The 20,151-nt window shown below is 30.2% G+C and overlaps 1 long non-coding RNA gene across 1 annotated transcript; it reads left to right on the top strand.

Annotated features, from left to right (window-relative positions):
• Positions 1–15,460: 15,460 nt before the first annotated feature.
• On the top strand, positions 15,461–19,847 carry LOC141457026 (uncharacterized). The gene is made up of 4 exons (XR_012460169.1): positions 15,461–15,684; positions 15,981–16,097; positions 17,671–17,853; positions 19,709–19,847. It is a non-coding gene; the product is annotated as an uncharacterized lncRNA (long non-coding RNA).
• The last annotated feature ends 304 nt before the right edge of the window (positions 19,848–20,151 follow it).

The following is a 20,151-nucleotide window of genomic DNA, read 5'->3' as shown; positions in this document are numbered from 1 at the left end:
TAGAATTTTTGATAAAGATGTTAGACTAGATATGCATATATATTGTGTGTGGTGATACTGATACTGCAAATACTTTTTTAATCTATACTTTCCATTACATAGAAATTTATTATAAAGATGTTAGACTGGATTTCATGTTTGATGATAGAGATGTTGCACCAGACTGACTAGGTTGAGTTTGGAGTGATGAAAATACTTTTTAATTGAAGTTACTTTCATAGAATTTATTATAAAGATGTTAGACTAGAATGATAAAGATGTGACACCAGAACTAGGTTAGTTTGGAGTGACGAGCGACAAAGCGATCGATCTACTCTCCTGCCTTACTGAAATCGTACTGAAGGAAAATTGTGTTTACAGCTGTATATATTATAGAGGTTTTAGTGCTACCTGGTGGTGAATATTTAAATTAACTTACATTTGATAAGTGTTAGCCTTAATAGGTTTGGAGCGACGAGCAACAGAGCGATGTGGCCCCCTACGTTACTCAAGTCGTACTGAACAAAATTTGTGTTGACTCATAAATAACAAGTAACAGCAGTGCTATCTAATGGATATTTTAGGAACTACTTTTTTGCCATGTCTGTTAAGTGCCGCTCTATGACGGAATTTTTTAAAACTATATTTTTATTTTTTGACTTTTTTTGATATTTTGTGCCCTCACACGGATCTATTTTGAACTAATTTTTCAATTTTTCTTCTATTTTGTTTTGTTTTTGTTTTAAACGTTTTTAAGAACTTCTTATTTGCATTTTTTTTATTTATTTATACTTTTCCCACATAAATACACCGACTATGTAAAAAATAGGCAAATAAATAGAATTTTTATACTTGAAGGTTTTTCTTTTTCTTTATTCAAAATAATCATAAATTTTCCTTTAAAAAATAAAACATAAGTAAATATAGATATAATTAATTAGATTGTGACATGAACATGCGTATTACATATTATAACTAAATAATACATATTTTAATAATTTATTTATAATAAAAATTGTTTGAATATTTTTATTGGATGATTTCTCAAGGTATTTTCCATTTTATCTCCATTTGATGAATAATTCAGCAGGTAGTACTCTCAGTATTGGATGTTTTCAATCTAAAAATCATGATTATTCCATGAAATAGGTTTATTAGAACTAATCATTAATAAAAAAGCGTTCTTTCAATGATATTTCAAATAAAACTAAACCGTTTTAAACGATCAATTTTATCTTACAGGAGTGAAAGAAAAAAATTAAAAATAAAGATTAAAGTTTTAAATTATTTTTTTTTGTTTTCGTTTTTAATACTCGTTTTTGCATATATATTTTTTATAATGAGTTTATATATTCAGAAATATAATATAAATACTATATATCTATGTGAAAATGGGCAGCGAATTTATAGACTTTTTTAAATTATCGGTTATTCATTATTCTGCTATGAAATTATACATTTTTGTTGCACAAAATATAGAACATGAAGGTAAATAAATGATACTGTAAAATAAACGTGCATTTTACCTAGATATTATGAGTAAATAATATTATATTTATATTATTACATTTGATCCGTAACAAAAATATTACATTTTTATTGGATAAATGTTTTTTCAATACCTTTTTCTTTTTGGCTTCATTTGACAAACATTTTTGCTGGCAGTATTCCAATATTGCCTGTTTTCATTCTGAAAATCAACATTATTCAATGAAGTAATGGGTTGATAAAGTTAATCTTGTATCAGAAAGCTTTACAATTAATGATACTACTACTATACCGCGTTGTAAGATACATTTTTATTTTTATAAGAATGAAATCAAGTAAAATAAAATCTCTTAAATAGACAAGACTTATTTTGAGTTCGCAACATTGTAAAGCTATGACAACTAAGTGATTTGAACTTAATCACTCGAGATAGTCACTGATGAACTAAATCTTTTTTTAGTGATAAGCACCTAGAGGATGCTGGCTGTATGGCGAAAGCCAATGCCAAAAAAAAGAAAACAAAAAAAAACTAGTAATGGAAAAAGCAGAGGAATTTACGTGAATTAACTTCAAAAAATATTTTTCATTAAAATTAAATAAAATTTAAATATGAGAGAAATAAAGCTACCGTGTTCTCAATCAAACCGTGTTATGAAACGTGTCAATCATTTTGGCAGTGGTTCCTCTGAATTTTACTAGGCCTATCACTTCTTTGAAACTTATTTTGGGGGATATTGATTTGAATTGAAACTTGGGAAACGGTAACGCCTGGGAAATGCATACGACCAGCTCAGTCTTAAAACTTTTTTTATGGCAAATCAGCATGGTTTTTTAGTACGAACTCTTGGTTTGAAGAAAGGTAGTTGGTACATTAAGCAGAAAAAAGATACTGAGATTGTTTATTATTAATTATAGGTAATGCTATAATTAATTTGTGTAATCAATTTGTTTAAATTGTAATTATTCTATTTGGTCACGAAAACATTATTTAATGTAGTCAACTCTGAATAATTAGATAAATAATTCTTACTTCTTTCTACTGTAGGTACAAGCGTCCGATGTTAGCCAACTGGATAAAATGTTATCTTCTGGGAACTTCGCCTTCTCCTCAGTGCTCGTCTCAAGTTGCTGCCTGAAAGTTGTGAAGTATTCCAAAAGAGGCTGCACAAGTACATCATACTGAAGGACGCTATGGAGGCCAATTTTCCTTTGCAGCTCCCTCAAAATCTCTCAAAAATAGTTCACCTGAAAGATAGTTCACATATTCAGTTTTTGGTTTTCAATTGTATGTAGTGTTTAAAAATAAAAGAATTAAAAACGAAACTAGTTCATCTACTTAAATAAATAAATAGATAATGATGCAACCTGATGTAGTGAACTCTAGCTTCAATATATCTCACATAAGTATGAGAAAGTTTTCTCAATTCTAAAGTAAGATAAGGGTGTTCATATTTCTAAATATAAGCATGTTTACAATTGAAATGCGATAAGCTAAAATTAAGTTGTGAAAACTGGCACATAACGAAGTCTGTGGGCGGATTTTGTGGTGAAGGTGTCTCTTCACCCGCCTCAGGGCAACATTACACACTAGGCCACGCCTTCCTAGCATGTACCGTTCCTAATCTTACTACGCCTTTCTCTTCAAGACAACTTCAAATCTTCTTCGCTTACTTTGTCAAATATTACATTTAATTAAATAAGAAAAAACATCAGATTCTTTGAAATTTTCAATATCTCTAGGGAATGATTGCTTTTAAACGCCAATAGAGTGTATATTAACAGATGTACAGATATTAATTTCATTATAAAACCAATTCATTTCCTCAATAGACAACAGGCCTCCTCAACCAAAAATAAAAAAGGCAACAATTAGCAATAACGTCTAAGACGTTTTTGCACTGATTTAAAACTATAACTGAGAAAAATTAATTCATGCCATAAAAAAAATCACTGTTTAAACCAAATCATTAGGTATCTTTATATATTGCGGCAATTAGTTCGATCGAATGTTCATTTGCAATAATTACTAAAAGGTTTGGAAAAAATTCGTCGGTCGAAAGAATAAAAATAAATAAAAGCACATACATTACGTTTTACCGTAATGTAAGCCTAATACTAAAAAAAGAACAGCTTAAAACAATTAATTTAAAAATGTATACAAACTTAATGAATGTAAAATTATGTTAAATAACAAGAATAATAAAGCTTTATTAACACCCTTTACAGAGAAATAGCCTCTCCTTTTGGGGGATTGATAATTCGAATTGTCCAGTTCATTTTAACAAAATTCAAAAGAATGCAAAATAATAAGAAAAAACCGCAAGCAATTAGAATAAATTAAATGAACAGTTAAATAGTTAAATAATAAATGCTGTATAATTAATAAAATAATAAACTCGAGAAGCTCCAAATGTACTTTGGAAATATTTCTAAACAAAAAATAAAAATCTTACAACTCTTACCTGAGATCTTTCCTGATTCGGGACTGAAAATGTTGATACAGCCTCTTGGTACATATATAAAGTGGTCATTTCAGTCTCTCTTCAGCATTTCAATTATACATTTCAGAAGTCTGCATTCATTTAAGGTGCTACTGTTTCTTCACCATTATATTTTTGTAAATTGTATTCTTCCTGTAAAGGAAAAATTTCTTACATTTAAAAAATCATTTAATTTAAATATAAGGAACATTTAAAAGTGCAATAAAATCGCGTATTTTCACTAACTTATCTCAAGTGAGGAGAAAGGAATGCGTCATCTTATATTACAAGTACTTTACAAGAGTCGTCCTTGTTTAGAGCAAAACAGTTCCATTAATGAGATGTCAATCTTGGAAGTAATAGAAACAGAATGTACTATACTAGAAAACATGTACATAGGTAAACCCTTTCTTCTTTCCTGATATAAATTATTTTAATTGCAATAATAAGTACGGAAAAGAAATAATTTGTAACTATAGGTATCGTTATAACGGAGCTACTACAAATATGTTTACGTTCTTTGTTTAGTCACATACCGCAACCAGTGGCATTTATTAAAACTATTTCTAAGTTCTACATGATGGATAACAACCATAATTATGGTCTGCTAAAACTGTTCTAAAAACAGAAAATAATACTTACTGACATGACCTTTTCTTTTTCTTCTTCAGGTTTTCAACTATCTCTGCTTTGTTGGATGCAGATCTTGATAACTCATCTTTCTCTATATGGCACGGATGTAAGCTGCTATCAATAACTGATTTGATACGGAGGTGTGGTTACGGTAGATCCATGTGGAAAGTAATTCTCTGTTGAAATCAGGTGACTGTAGCCGCTGCCTTCTTCATTGCAGCACCATTTATTCCAAATAATGAAAACGCAATCAAGATAATCTAAATCCAACAAATCCGAATAATAAAATTAATAGATTATTTAATTATTGTATTATTTCATAATTATACCAATAAAAATATATTTCTTCTTTAAATGGGTTGTACAAATCTACAAGTATATATTTTATAGTTCTTAATTAAGTAATATTAAATCAATAAAAACAATTTTACTTCCACACGCCACTCAGTTATAATAACTTTTAATAATAAAAGCATTGCAATATTGTGTATGTTTTTATTTTGAATTTCAGTTTTAGGAACACGTTACGAGGTTTGTTAAACCAGGTTTTTACAAATTGGTTCGTTATAAAGTGATAAGTATAAACGAAAATAAATCGCACAAAAATTCAAATTCGATACATCGACCAAGTCCAGCCAGAGAACGCGACAATAAGGTTTTGGTGAAAATCAGGACACCAGAACTACCACTTTATGAAATAAATTTTTACAATTTTTGATTACTTTTTTTTCGAAAAAAGACCACAATCTTTTAACTTTGTATTTTCAATGCATATAAGTAGATGTGTAGCTGTTGGATAAAGAAGATGTATGGCCCAGTAACAAATCTACAAGTAATGTTGACTAGGGCCAACCATTAATTTATAACTTATAGTTAAATAACTTATGTTTGAGAAAATTTAACTTTAAAACACTTCTGGGCAACAGTTGGAGTTTAAAGCTAAGGTTTCAAACTTACTCGACTTCTTCTAACCCCAAGTAATGTAACTATTTTTTTTTTTTAATTTACAATTTGTATTTAAATAAAAAATAGCAAAGTTACAAGTTCATGAACCCTTCTCTCAAAATTATACTTATAGCATTATTCTTATGGTATTGATTTTGGATTGAGAACTAAAATACAGCAACAGTTTGTTAGATCACAAGCTGTTTAACATGTCCAACTTCCTTGAATCCCACAAACCTCTCATGATCTTATTCAAAATGAATTTCTATGTTGGAAACTTTATTGTAAATAACATCAAAGAGTATTACTATTTAATCATTCAATGCGCTAATGTGTAATGTCGTAAGATTAATGCAATGGCGGCACTTAAAGTATGTTAAGCCGTACAAGAATTTTGTACAATGTAATTTATGTGAAACCTAAGCAGGTATAGACATCTAACAAGCAGAGGTATTGTCTACTAGCAATAGAGGAATCTAATTGCTGGAATACTGAATGTAGACGCCCCTACGGTAGCAGAAACCAGAGACCGAGAGAAGGAGAGAGCAAAATAATTATGGTGGCTCTCTTCTAATGTCGACGTTTCTATTTACGACAGTGTAACTTCCTCAAGGGCACCTGTATCTGTCAACTAACTAGTCCATATAAGTACAGAAGGGGCGGACTGTAGGCTTAAAACCGCCACTATTTCTTTGTCATTTAATACACTTTAATTGGCGTTACCCTTTACTAATGCTTTAAAAACAATTTACTAGTTTTAAATGTGTCACCGGCTTTTTTAATTAATTTAATACTAAATACTGGGAGGTAACCCTAATAAGAAATCTAAGGGATCAATACAAACTATACAATAAATAATTTAACGTTTACATCAATTAATAATTTACTGGATGAACCATAACTCTTAAGCTTATTGAAAAAAATAATTAGTCAAGTTCTATTCGACTTCCATGGACTTACGTTGCAATATTGTTCCTTTCTTCGAACGCATTTTATTTACTTGAATACAAAATTTAGTTGGAGTGCAACAGCATTTGATAAGACAAGCGATTACAAATGTATTTTTTATATGTTTTAGTCCTTCCATATTTTTTATTTAAAACATTTAACCTCTCAACAGGATTTTCTCTTTCTACTAACTTATATTCCAATGCCTTGTTGCATATATGGCCTAGACTAAGAATGGAAGTCTCAATGCAGTTTGCATAACGAATACAAATCAGGAGACCACTAAGTTTTTGGCGTAGTGATTTGGACTGAACATTGGCAAAGAATATATGTTTCCTTCAAATCTGGAAATGTATATCGATTTATAATCGGTTCCCATCGAAATGCGAGTGCAGAAAAAGGTTTCACAAAATGATGAATAAAATGTTTGAGCCATAATTAGTAGTCAATTGTATACGGAGTGGCAAATCCACTGGGATGTAAAAAGATCTCTTGTCACTCCATAATGTATCAGAGTATGTAAGCGTCTATAAAGTGTACAATGTTTAAGTTTATATGTGATAAGCTGAAATTCGACTGGGTATTACTGAAATCCAAGGAGTTGCACACCTCAACCAACTCCTCAAATAGCCAAGTGAGTGTGTGTTGTGATAAGTGCTGCCTATGTGGTTAGGCTAGGAATCCAACAGGGACGTCTAGTTCACTTCTTAGTAAAGCGGTAATTTTAAACAGTAACATTTAACGACATTCCAACTCATTCAAACCAACGACCTAAGAAAAGAAAAATAACAAAAAATGTTTCAAATGGGATATTAAAAAAAAGTCGAAAGCCCAACGGATCGACCAACGGATAACAAATCGCCAGATACTTAAAATATTCTATTTTATGAATAATTACAGCCTTAAAAAATTTATTGGTCTAATCGTGGTTTAAAACTCAAATGTATTTCGTCTATTTTTTTGTGAGTTTAAAGGTCATTTAAAGTTTCAATATTATGGTTTATATTAAATCTACACTTACCTTTTTTTAAATGAAGTGTAATGATAATAAATTTAATATTTTCCTGGTTGTTACAAGTTACGTTTCTTTAACAAAGCGTTTCAGGCACTCGTGTCGCAGCCAGACTGGAAGTTACGCCATACGCTCTATTCTTAGTAGATCTCGCTCCTAGTACAACAAAAAGATATCTATTAAGAACAGAATTGACAACAGTTTAATAAAAATAATAATTAGAAAGAAGTGAGAGTTAGATGAATTTTTGAGGAAATTCAAATAGAAAGTAACGTCCTAGTGAAAGGTTATAAACATATAGCCTGCTTAAAAGGATTTGATATTATAGTTTTGCAAACAGCCAGTACAAAATTAGTTAATAAAGTAGTATACTATAGTAACAGTATAATGACATTAGATTCAGTGTAGCATTGCTTCCACCTTAAACACTAATCTACACTTTTCAGTGTTGTCTGTTACACCACAGAAAGAAAATGAATGTTTACATCAGTTGAACATGTATCAAACGTCTATAATACAAAACTAATTTCTGCAAATGCTATAGAAAAGGTTATATTTTTACAGTATAAAAAGATTTACTACGCTTCAAATATATACATTTAGTAACTTCAATCTTATATTCATTTAGAACATCAATGAAGTAATGAAAGAATCTTTGAACACCCACACGGTTTTCTATTTACTACAATTCCCAAAGTTTTACCTAATTATACCTTTTTTCAAATTCGTAATTTCAAAATAAATTTTATCTTTACGTCATCTAATTAGTACTGTAAACAGCACATTAAAAGTAAATGTTACTTTTGAAAGAAATCTACCTTCATCCCTTCTCAAAACTGTCCAAAAATTAACCTTTCTAGAAAAATTAATTCGAATCAAAATCTTGCACGAAGAGAATACATTATAGAGGCTGTTTTCTAGAAAATTCTAAGTGAAAAATCCATTTTTAGTAAAATGGTGAGAGATTTTTCTCTAACTCGGATCATCTTACATTTAATCTTCCTTAACAAAATATAAAAGTAAATACGATAAGCATTTTGGAGGGGAGTCTACCCACTTCATTCTCTCAGTAGTTCCCTTCATCGAAGTTTTCTTGAAAAAAGTTACAAATTACTAAGTTTTAAGAAATTAGAGCAATTTTCGTGAAAATCTAACGTGAAAAATACTCTAAATAAAAACAATATTGGAATATTCATTATTAAATGGAGATTCAGGCAACGCACTTGCGATACCTACAAAATATCGTAAAAACCGTAAGAAAAGTTGTTTTATTAAACTGAAACCCAAGCACTATCTTCGCCGCGATTGAGAAACAAAGAACACCTTTGTAGCAGGCCTAGAAAATCTCAGCGTCAATACGATTCATAATAAAAGGAGTTTTTATCAGCAAGAATCGTTGAAATAAAATTAAAAACAGTTTTTGAGAGATATTTATTTTAGGAAATGTTTCAATAACTAACTTCTGAAATGCGATCCTTCTGTTAGACAATTAAACTATTCCCTTCTTAGATACTTCGAACACAGCTGAATACCAGCGTTCTGATAAGACACAATGACTTTTAGGGGCGGATGTAAAATAAAGAAAATAAACTAGAGAAATAGTTTTTATAAAATAAATCATTTCCCGAATAATTTTGCTAGACATTGCGAAGAGTGTGTGCAACTATGGCAAGCTGCCGTGTATATCTAAGTTTTTTCATATTTGTATAACGTGTTTTTTTTTAAAATAATATTTTCATTGATTCTTATTCTCACATTAATTCTTCCATCCTTACATCTGACTCATATAATCGAAGACTGAGTATAAGTTAACTAAACTAACATTTCTGATTGAATGATATTGATCCTTGTGAAGACAGACTATGTATCTTTGGAATATGGGGCGTCTTTCTCTTGTTGGGAAATCCTATTCTGCTGACAATACCTCTTCTTTAAGTCTGCAAAAAAAAATATATATATATATATATATATATGTATAAAAGCATTTTATAAAGTAATTTTCTGTGCTAAATAAAAAACAATAAATAGCTAATAAAAAAGATATAATGAGATCCACTAAAAATCTATTTACAATAATAATTGGAACATCTAATTGTGATTTTTGAATAAGAAAGGTAACACTTGTCTCATTGTGTTATCTTAGTATTTCATAAATACGAACTAACCTACATAAGACGCTGTTGTCTCCAAATCATGATAATGAAATGATGGTAAGACTTGTTATTGTCACCTTATACACATTGGGTAACTTGGCCATATAATTTTATTTAAAGGTAGCACAGATATAATCAGCAATGAAGATGTAATAAAAAGATATGATAGATGTACATTATAATTTATTAAAATAGATGGGCCTATCTGTATTGTGTCTTAATTCTTGCAGCTAGAAATCCCTTTCAGTCGACTGTATATTAAATAATGGGTGCCACTTAAGGTTATCTGTAAACCTCTAGTAATAATAATAGCGAAGATCTAAGTTCTTAATTAAAATTATCTTGCAATTTTATACAGTTAATATCACCGTTCTAAATTTTATTTAAAAGCGAAGTAAGGCTAATACAAATGGCTTTGAATTATTTCGTGATTACACGGTTATGTTGGGATTGTCTCTGTTTTCCAATGATAACTGATACAAAATTTACGTCGAAGAGCAATTAATACATTACGGTTATCTACAGCAATACTTTTACTTCATAACTGGAGTATTATTGGCTTGATAACATGATGGCTTCTATTTACACATACGTTAATCGTAGGCAGTGTGAGGAGGAAGCTGACATGGCCTTTTTCAGTTCTAGCAGTCTTGCACCAGTTCCTGATCGCTCCTTCATATCCATTTAACAAAACTGATTCTTGACGGCCGCTCGGAAACGAAGAAAAGTGTTGGGGTTCTCACTGTTTCCAACTGGACAGCTCTTTCATTGTACTCTTTCATCTCGGCAACGGCGGAAACCTAAACAGCTTAACCCCTGTGCAATCTCCCACTAATTTTGAGCCCATCTTTGGCTAACTTAAAACAACTTTTCGAAAATATCCTTAACTTTTATACATGTATTTAATTAATGCATTTAAATTCTTTATTAAATGCAATCATCACGCTCTAAGTTTTCTAATAATTAATGCTCTGTCGCAACAATCTTCACCTGTACAAGAATAGAGGAAGGAGTCCATTGCGGCATGAAACATCTAAACTTGCTTCGTTATAGGTAAGTTTGATAATAGAAATTCGTCGTCTACAACATGCAGACCGCGAAAAATATAACCTCTTGCGCATGGTGGTATCAAACAAAATTGGTATTTCTTTCTCAATAATTTCATATTTTAAATATGCTTACTTTACCGTTGATTTTATCCTTTGTAGCACGCACATTTATAGTATCCCTGATCGATTTCGAACTTCCTTCCACCTTTAGAGTAGATTTATCAGTTAGTTGTAGAGAATTGGACTTCATTTGTTACAACCAGAAGTGAAGTTGAATTTTCAACATAAAATCAATGGTATTACCTAGCACTGCAAACCTAATCACATTTTCAATGTTTATTTTAGTTTATATTTTGTTTAAAGCATTATTATGAAAAAATATTTTACATATTAATATTTTAAATATTAAATAATGTTAATTATTTCTTAAAGTAAGTTTAAATGTTTCGTTGTGTCGCAAGAAATTATCCCCAGTAGTTTTCCGTATTCTTGTACCTGAGGCGACTGTATAGATTTCCCATTTTCTCTTTCGTATCTACGCGAGTATTGCTAATAACTGGTTATTCTATTAGTGGCCAGTGTGAGGAGGTGTAGCCTGGGTTACTTCATTAACCAAGAGCTGGACTATGGTACGGCGCGCTGACGTCCCTCTTAGTTAGACGACTGTTATTTGCATGTTGACCTTTCTGAACTCTCCTATCCTCCTGACCAACTTCACACTGGCCCACCGCTATCTTCCAATATATAAGTGAAATTTCTTTAAATTATATTTTTATACTACCATAATACGTTTCACTGGCTGTAAACAACTTTTCAAAAAATTCAAATCGATCAACCGCTTGCTGTAACATTAAGTTCCAACGCTCTGGATGTTGAAAATACTTGAAAATGAGTTGTCACAAAAAAAAAAACTATTCAACATTTTTCCAGGAAATTTATTTTAAGAGGCGCTTCTGGGAAAAGGGTGAAAGTTATGGTTCCTTCTCAAGTGCGTTTCAGTGAAATGATTGGACCTAACAAACTAACATTAATAAGAATTAAATTTGTTTGCAGCAGAAGTTGAAAAAGTCATTAATAAGTTTTTATTTAAAAAAGTATTAACCAACTTAAGAACATTTTTAACATTAATTTTGTTTTTATACCATTCTTAAGGCTTTTATGCAAACTATGGCATACTGTAGTGTTCAAAATAGACATTATTTTTTATTTGTAGACAGGTCAGTTCTCTTTAATATGTTTTAAAACTTTAATTGAAGAGTTCATCATGAAGAATAAATACAATTTATCACAGAGGAAGTGGGCAACAGGATTTCAAAGATACTTAGGCGGGGCAACCTTATTATTATTCGTTCTCAGTAAGAGCTGACATGAATCTTCACGAAGTAATACCTCCAGTTCTTCATTTATCAAACTTTTTCGGTGCACCAGAGCGTTCTTTACCATCAAGATCCAAATCATTATTTTTTAAACGCCTATACCAATCTCGGCATGTTGTTTCCTACAGAGCATGCTCGCCATAAGTCTCAACTAGAATTCGGTGTGCTTTAGCTGCAGTTTTTTTTTAACTTACCCTTAAATTCAAGTTTGGTTATAGTGCCTCTTCTAATTGATTAGTCCCATCTCACTACTGCACTCACGCAGAACAGTGGTGCCAACTTTTGGCAAACAACGAGAACTTGAATAACGTTGAATTCGTCCTAATATTATTTTTTTAAGAAAAGACATTACTTAGTTTCCTTAAACCATTTAAAAAGCTTAACGCTATTGATTGCAATTTTTCTGAAAACGGACTTATCAGGACTATTCAGAAAACAGCTGGTTGAGATGCTATTATCTCAAATATTTCAGATTTAGTGGAGGTCTCCGCTCACTCAACTATTGAATGCTTCAAAAAAAGATAAGCCTGAAGAAAATTTGTAAGATTCCCGGGGAACAGTGCAACTCGAAAGTAGTGCAAGAGTTCACCAGATTTTTATTACTTAAAGTAGAAATATTTCCGAAGTGTGTTTCTCTTTTACTATTATATCAAACTATTAAGTGTGCTGCTGGTAAAGAGGAGCGCGCCAAGCTTGCCCTTTACCACATAGAAATATATTCTTAGCCACTTTCTCATAGCGGCCCTCTCCAAAGATTGGGAACTGTACGTGCTGGCAGAGTACGCCTAACTTGTTCCCACGCCTACACGACACAAACACCTTCTACAGCATCTCCTTCTGTCATTTTGTGCGTAACAGGTTGCCTTTCTAACAGCGTCCATTCCGGTTTTCTATTTCTTTATTGTTTATATATTCATAAACTAATCAAACTTTTATCTTTAGTTTCTTAAGTGCTAATGTTATAGTTTAATCATCATAATTTACTTAAAACAAAAAAAAAGTGTAAATGCTCTAATCAATAAGCTTAAATGTTAGCAGAACACAATATCCAATTAGAACAGAATCTAAAATCTTATACCAACTTAGTAAAACAAAAACTTACTTTACTTCATCCTGGGTCAAACGTGACTCTTTTCATAGTTATACAATTTTCAGTTCCTCCCTTCAGCGTTTCGATGCTTTGTCTTGATTTTTTTTCCCAAATTGCCGCACACCTCTAAATCTATTTAGAAAATACAAAATTAATACTCAAAATATTTTCAAAAAGAATCTATGTTTGTATTAAATTATCTGGTAGGACTGTTTGTATAATGGTTGATCGTTAAAAGCTGCATGAAAAAGAGTAATGTTATTTAACGCCTATTTTATTTTCTTTTTTCTTTTTCCAATAAAAGATACAATTCCCATTTTTTTTTATTTTAATAAAGTATTTTTTAAAACCATATTTTCATTTATGAGGGATATTTTAGGCCAAATTTCGTATTAATCTGATGAATTTTAAGCGAGTTATTGGAGCCGAAGTTGGGGCTTGTAACTAAACTACGAAAAGTTTAGTTCCCATTTTCTTCTAAACTAATACAGCGTTTGAGTTTATATTTTACTCGTTTATACTAAAATTTATAATAATCTTTAAGTGATTCAGCATAATGACCAGATGAATATGGAGCAAGATATTGAGAGTTCTATCTTGGGCTAGATGTGAACTATATGTTTAGCAGCCATTTCGTTTAATGATTATTAATAATAACTCTGTAAATCTTCGCGCGATTTCGATAAAATTCGCCAAGATAAAGAGAGTTCTTATGCCCTACTTTAGTTCGACGTACCACACTATTCACGGAAAAATCAAAACCCTCAGATTGGTAGCTACATTCCTGCTCACTAACATCTAGAATTGCTATTAGTTGACCCCCAATTTATACCAAAAAAGATTTTGGGTCTGAATTTATCTTTGGTTACATTTCTGGATGGTACCATTATACAAAATTTATTTCGTAAAGATCTCTCCAAAAGTTAGAACCGTCTTTATAACTTAACGATGATAATTCGCATGTGTAAGTACTGCGAATTATGGAACTATGTGTGTGAATAAGGTCTACAAATTTAAACTTCAGATAAAACGAATTCTTAATACTTCGATTATATGTCATATTTAAAAAAATTAAAACGCAGCTGTCACAGAATATGCCAAAAGCTTTCACTTCGTGATAAATGAATAGGTATATAATATATTAAAGTAATAGTGGGCAGAATGTTTATATCCTGCGGCATAATACGTTTTAAGATAGTACATATATATAAAAAAAAAAATAGTACTGCAGAAAGTTAATAGTTTTTAAAGATAAGCACAGCTTTTAAAAGGTTATTAATTTATATTACTCACTTATAAAATGAATGTACAAGCTCTGTATCCACTCGGATATGTGGTTTCGGGTACTTCTTAGTAGATAGAAAGAGGGTACTTTATCCTGTAGTCTGTAGTATGTACTTTGTGATGAAGCAGTTGTACCGAAGTGTAGTTGTACTGTAGAACCATAAAAACTTTTATTTACAATTATTTACTGAAAAGTCAGTATTGCTTGTGATTTTACAATTAGCGGACCAACAAATTGAAGAATAAGTGAAAGACAGATCATGATACAAGTCAATTTTTTTTACTAAAATACTAAAATTTTATTGTTTTTTTGTAATATTGACCCAATAAAGTAACACATTTTCTTGATAACTTATCGTTTTGTTAGATTTATATCTATAAACCCTTCAACATCTAAAAAAAAAGAAGACCTCTGAAAACAGGCATGTCGAACTTGTAAATAATATAAACGCTAATTTTCAACTTTTTTTTCAATTGACTTTTTTTTAAAAATGAGAGGTTAATAGATAGGTCACAAGAAAACATCAACAGATTAATAATGGTTGATTAAATAATCTTTGAAGAATATCTACGTCAGTAGAGTACCTTCAAAAACAGTGAGCAAATATTTAGAAAATTTCTAGGCGATTATATCTATAAAAGGAACTTTTGTGCACAAATAAAGTAAATACAAGCACACACTAATCGTAACTGCTGTTCACTTCAGTAACAAGGCACGTTGATAACAGCACAATCAAGCTGTAAGGTGAGGTTAAGAAATGCTGGAAGGTTCCACGATACCTTGAATTCAGTTTTAAAATTGATAATTTTTAAATTTTTTAAACTTTGAAAATGGATTTAAATTACTTTGAGAATATTTTTTGATTATGCTAAAAAATTCAACCTTTCAGTAATAAACGAAAAATTCAAACCTAAAGAAATTCTATAAGGATTTTGAATAAATATGGTGAGAGTTTCAATTATTGTAATTCTCACAACTTTCAACAGATAGATTCTCTTCAAAACAGTTTAAGAAGGAAGTTTAAAGTCACATGTCTAATTAAAAAATTGATACTGACTCAAACAAAAAGTGAATGCTGGATTAACGAAAGATAACAATTTAACATTTCTTACTTTATTTCTATGAAAAATTAATCTGCAAAGGATAAATTAAAAATTTGGCCAAAATAAACTTAAAATGTTACGAATATTCCTTTAACAACAAATAAACAACAGTCTTTAACTGGTTTCAACTCGAATTTTGCAAGGTGATCAATTTCACAATAACAGATTATTTTAATAAGATTTTAGTATGAATTTTATGTCAAAAAATTTTACCCTAAATTCTATAATCGGAAATAAATGATCAAAAATAAAAAATTTGCCTGGTCCACAAACAATTCTGAATTAGTAACAATTTATTTAAATTAAATATATAAATAATAATAATAAGAAAATAAAATAAATCGCCTTAAGAGAAGACAACAGATATTAATAAAGTTCAGAATGCGATTGCCATTTAAAATAAATACGATTAAAGCTTTATAATCTTTATTTTTTTAAGGAAAGGGAGGTCCTGATATAATAATTTAACTACTTAGCGCCCTATCCCAAAATCTCATGAACAAGGCGAAAGATCGGAGGAGTACATCTGAAAAATATCTGAGATAAGAAGACCATGGTAAGCTTTTAGATTAGGATTAGTGTTATTTCTTCAGAAGATGATAATAAGGTTGTAGCGAATGCATTTTTTTTTATCATATATCTAGTATAAAAAGGGCTTTGAGAATCTGTTAGACAAATATATTTATTTATATATTAGGACATTTATTTGGCAAAAACTTCACTATCTAACTGGTATGTGTAAATGTACTTACGAGCATTATCTACTTTTTACGCTTACAGTTTACTAGTAATTTATTCCAACTCCTTTCCTACCTTTTGGTCACGGAATGTAATCTCCACAAAAATTAGTGTTACGCCTGCGGTTTCCTGTTGAACTAATGTACTTTGCTGTTGAAGGGCCTCTTACTTCTTACAAATTATCCATGTGAGTGAAAACTATAATGATGAAATGATGATTAAATTAGTTTTATATATTTTTTTAAATCAAATAATTGCTAGCAATTGAAAGTGTTTGTGTAAAACAAAACAAACAAAACCTTCTCTTACTAACGTAAATTAGAAGTGTAGGATTGTTAACATTTAATAAGGAAAATTTAAAAAGAAAATAAATGTTTTGTGATAACTGAATTCTAAATAATATTCTAAAAGCACAACTCATTCTCAAGTTGTATTTTGTGTTTGTAGGGCGAACATAATATCACGGAAATCTCAACTCGAATGAATTCGATAACAGGTGTTTTATATATAAAGTTTTCTTTCTTTTTAGATTAATGAATAAGTCACCAAAAATTATGAAAAAAAACTCTACAATTATTATTGCCTAATTTATTTATTTTTAAATAACCGGTCCCATTTATGTACAGAAATTGAAAAAAAAATTATATTATTGCCAATCACTGACAATCCGTTTGTTAGGTTTTTGTGGTTACTAATTGTTTAAGAAGCCTTAAATCATATGTATAACATGGTATTTCGTAAATCTGGGATGATCTTAAACTTTACCCTCGTGTAAGTGAAATTAAAGAAATAAATAAAGGAATGTAACATGTTTTATTCCTTAACAAAACTTTTATGCTGCTTATTCTAAAAATAAACATAAGACATATTGAGTGAATAACCCCACAATAAAAATTCTCCAAAAGTAGTTTTCATATCTTTAACAAAACTATTTTTCTCCTTTTAAATAGAATCACTACTTGAAATACCAGTATGAAATATTTTCATACCTATTTGTCCGTATAAAGTCAATTTTTTTTCTTTTCTTTTTTTTTAAATACATTTTTTTATTTAATATTTTCCCATAAATGGAGGTTTTTAAATAATTCTTGTATTTTGAAGAAATATTTCTAACTATATCAAGTTTATGTTATCTTTTGAATTTAAATATTTATATATTATCTCTGAAACATTTAAATGTAAGTAACATTTTGTTTTATGATTTAAGTTTACCGACGTTTTATTATGTTCAGTGGAAACACAATTTCTTTTTTGCAAATGCAATAATAAAAAATAAAGATGTTCTCTTGCAAATTTTCTTCAAAAATTCTCCTTTTATTTTCCTAAGAAATTTCAGAGAAGTATTTTGCAAAATAAAATAAAATAGAAACCACCTGTTTATTTCAATTTAGAGCAATTATCTGCTAACACTGAACAATATTTGATGTATTTGGTTACCTATCAATTGGGCCTGACCTGGTAGTTTCCATCATCTATCACCAAACCCAGCCTTCGTCCAATTCATACACCGATGTACATCTTTAGCACCGATATCACGTGAAGGAATCCGTCCAGGAAAACTGTGGCAAATGAAAGTAATTATTTAATTAATTAAATAATAAATTAATGAAAGTAAAATAAATTTCTAAGAGACCATTTTTTAAAAATAAGTAAAAACTTGAAAACCTTTTCTGAAAGGTAGCACTCCCCACTAAACGTTTAGGTTAATAGATAGTTATTTAGGTGGGTAATTTTAAAGAAAACTGCTGGAGCCCTTTTTTGGAGTAAATCTCAAAAAATTGTTCAAAACATGTATTTTCGGTGAAAAGATAATTTCAAAAAATGTTTATTAAAAGTAAAAAAAAAAATTCACTTCATTTCAACTAGGAATTTAAAAAATGTATGTTAGATGGGTCCGCTGTTCAGAAGCATTTTTTAAGGAGAAGATTTAATGAATAATTTTTAGAGAGTCACCAAGCTGAAGGCTAAAGTACTTATTCACATAAATAAGCACGCCACGCTTTTTGGGAAAATTTTATCAATTATAAATATTAAAATATTAGAAAGACATTTAGTAAAAATTATGTAAAAAATACTCTTGGCTCAAATAGTGACCCAAAAAATTAGCGAAACTGCTTGTTCTTATACAATATTACAATTACACAGGTAAGAATATTAAACAAAAAAATTATTAAATTTAAGGAACAGTACTACTCTATCGCATTAACATAGATTGTAGTTATTAGTGTTTCATTACTTTAAGCCCTGCTAATGTATCCGCATTATCAAAATAAAACTGGGCAATACTTTCACACGTATAGTACACGAGTATATGCGAATTTCTTTTATTTTTTAGGGCAGGAGGGAAACAACATTAATAAGCTTCATTATTGTTGGAAACCATTCCAACACAAAGTGCTGTTGACGATGATGATGATGGTATTAACTTTGTGTAGGAAATTGCTTTACACGGTTCACTCACTGACTCTTACATACGTGACTCAATCTTTTAGACCGGCTACTGGAACCATTATATTCTACTCTCTTTCCATCTAGACATCTCATCTATTCGGCATAATCACGCAATTTTAATAAACTATTACAGCTGTTTTTCAAGTCTATATTTGTAATACATTCTGAGAAGAAAAAAAAAAAAAAAAACCTAAGAGATTAGTTTTTATAATACAGAGGCCCAAGTACCTCACATTTTCACTGTGATTAGGGTAAAATGATCTTTTAAATTAAATTTAGTGCAAGAATTACAGATTGCAATATGTTATATGCATGCAATGATTAAAATATTTAATCTTCACGAAGAAATACATAAGCTGAAAGAAAATAATTGTTTTTATTATATTTTTATTAAATAATTTTTTTTTTTTCACGAAAAAATGTCTACCTATTTTTAATATTATTTTTCTGTTGGGATTGATTTAATTCTACCAATTCATTTAATTTTTTTTAAACATAAATCGCGCTTTTTTTTACAGTACTTTCTTACACTAATTTAGAATTCATTTCGACATAGTTTTCGATGTGCGAATTGTCTTATCAGAACTTAATTGGTTAGAGCCATCGATGTATTTTCCGTAAAGTATACTGTTTAATCCACAGAAAGAGGAGTCCTTCTACAGCATGACCATGTAAGATCGTATACTCTTCAGATAGATCCAAAATTCATAAGTAGAAATTAGATTTACTACTAATTCCGATTCATGGCTCATTTTTTTTCGTGGAGTAACAATTTTTGCTCGGTTGGGAAGGTGACTGCAGGGTATAATGTTATATTCTATCTCTTCAAAGAACCATCATGGTGCAATAAGCAATTGAATTACAGGAACAAAATTGAGTTGAATGTAATATTGAATATAAGTAACTGAAATATATATATTTTTTAATTACCAAATATTCAGCAGTGCGGTCCCTTTATATAATTTATTGTGTTCCCAGTGGAACTAGAAGAGGCTCTCATACTACAGCACTCCCAAGAGATGAAATAACTCACCATGGTTCTGGATGGACGCTCTAGGAAGAGAATTGTGGGCGGCAGTTCGGGATATCCTATTTCTTAGAGCCAACTCACCTCTCACTTCCATTAACCAGCCAAAATGTTCAGAAGGAAGCTTTAAGAGAAATCTATGTTAGTTACATTACCGTTTAATCAACTGGTAACTAGCCAGGGCTCTCAAGAAAGCCCCATTTAGAGCGGCAAGCAGATAGTTAGGAATAACGCATATTGTAACACCCTAGTATTAAGTATGTGCCTTTTAGAGGCAAACCTAATCACTCCTTACACCTAGTTAGGGAACTACTTGTGCGCAATCAGTAACCAAGTTTTAAGAAATCGCTAACCGCCACTTTCAAGAAAATCTCAAAAAATGCAAAAAAGCATT

This window comes from Rhodnius prolixus, unplaced genomic scaffold (genome assembly GCF_049639745.1).
Source record: "Rhodnius prolixus isolate KJV_2025 unplaced genomic scaffold, Rpr scaffold_10, whole genome shotgun sequence".
Taxonomy (NCBI): domain Eukaryota; kingdom Metazoa; phylum Arthropoda; class Insecta; order Hemiptera; family Reduviidae; genus Rhodnius; species Rhodnius prolixus.
Note: the sequence above shows the minus strand (reverse complement) of the source record. Positions and strands in the feature narration are given on the sequence as shown.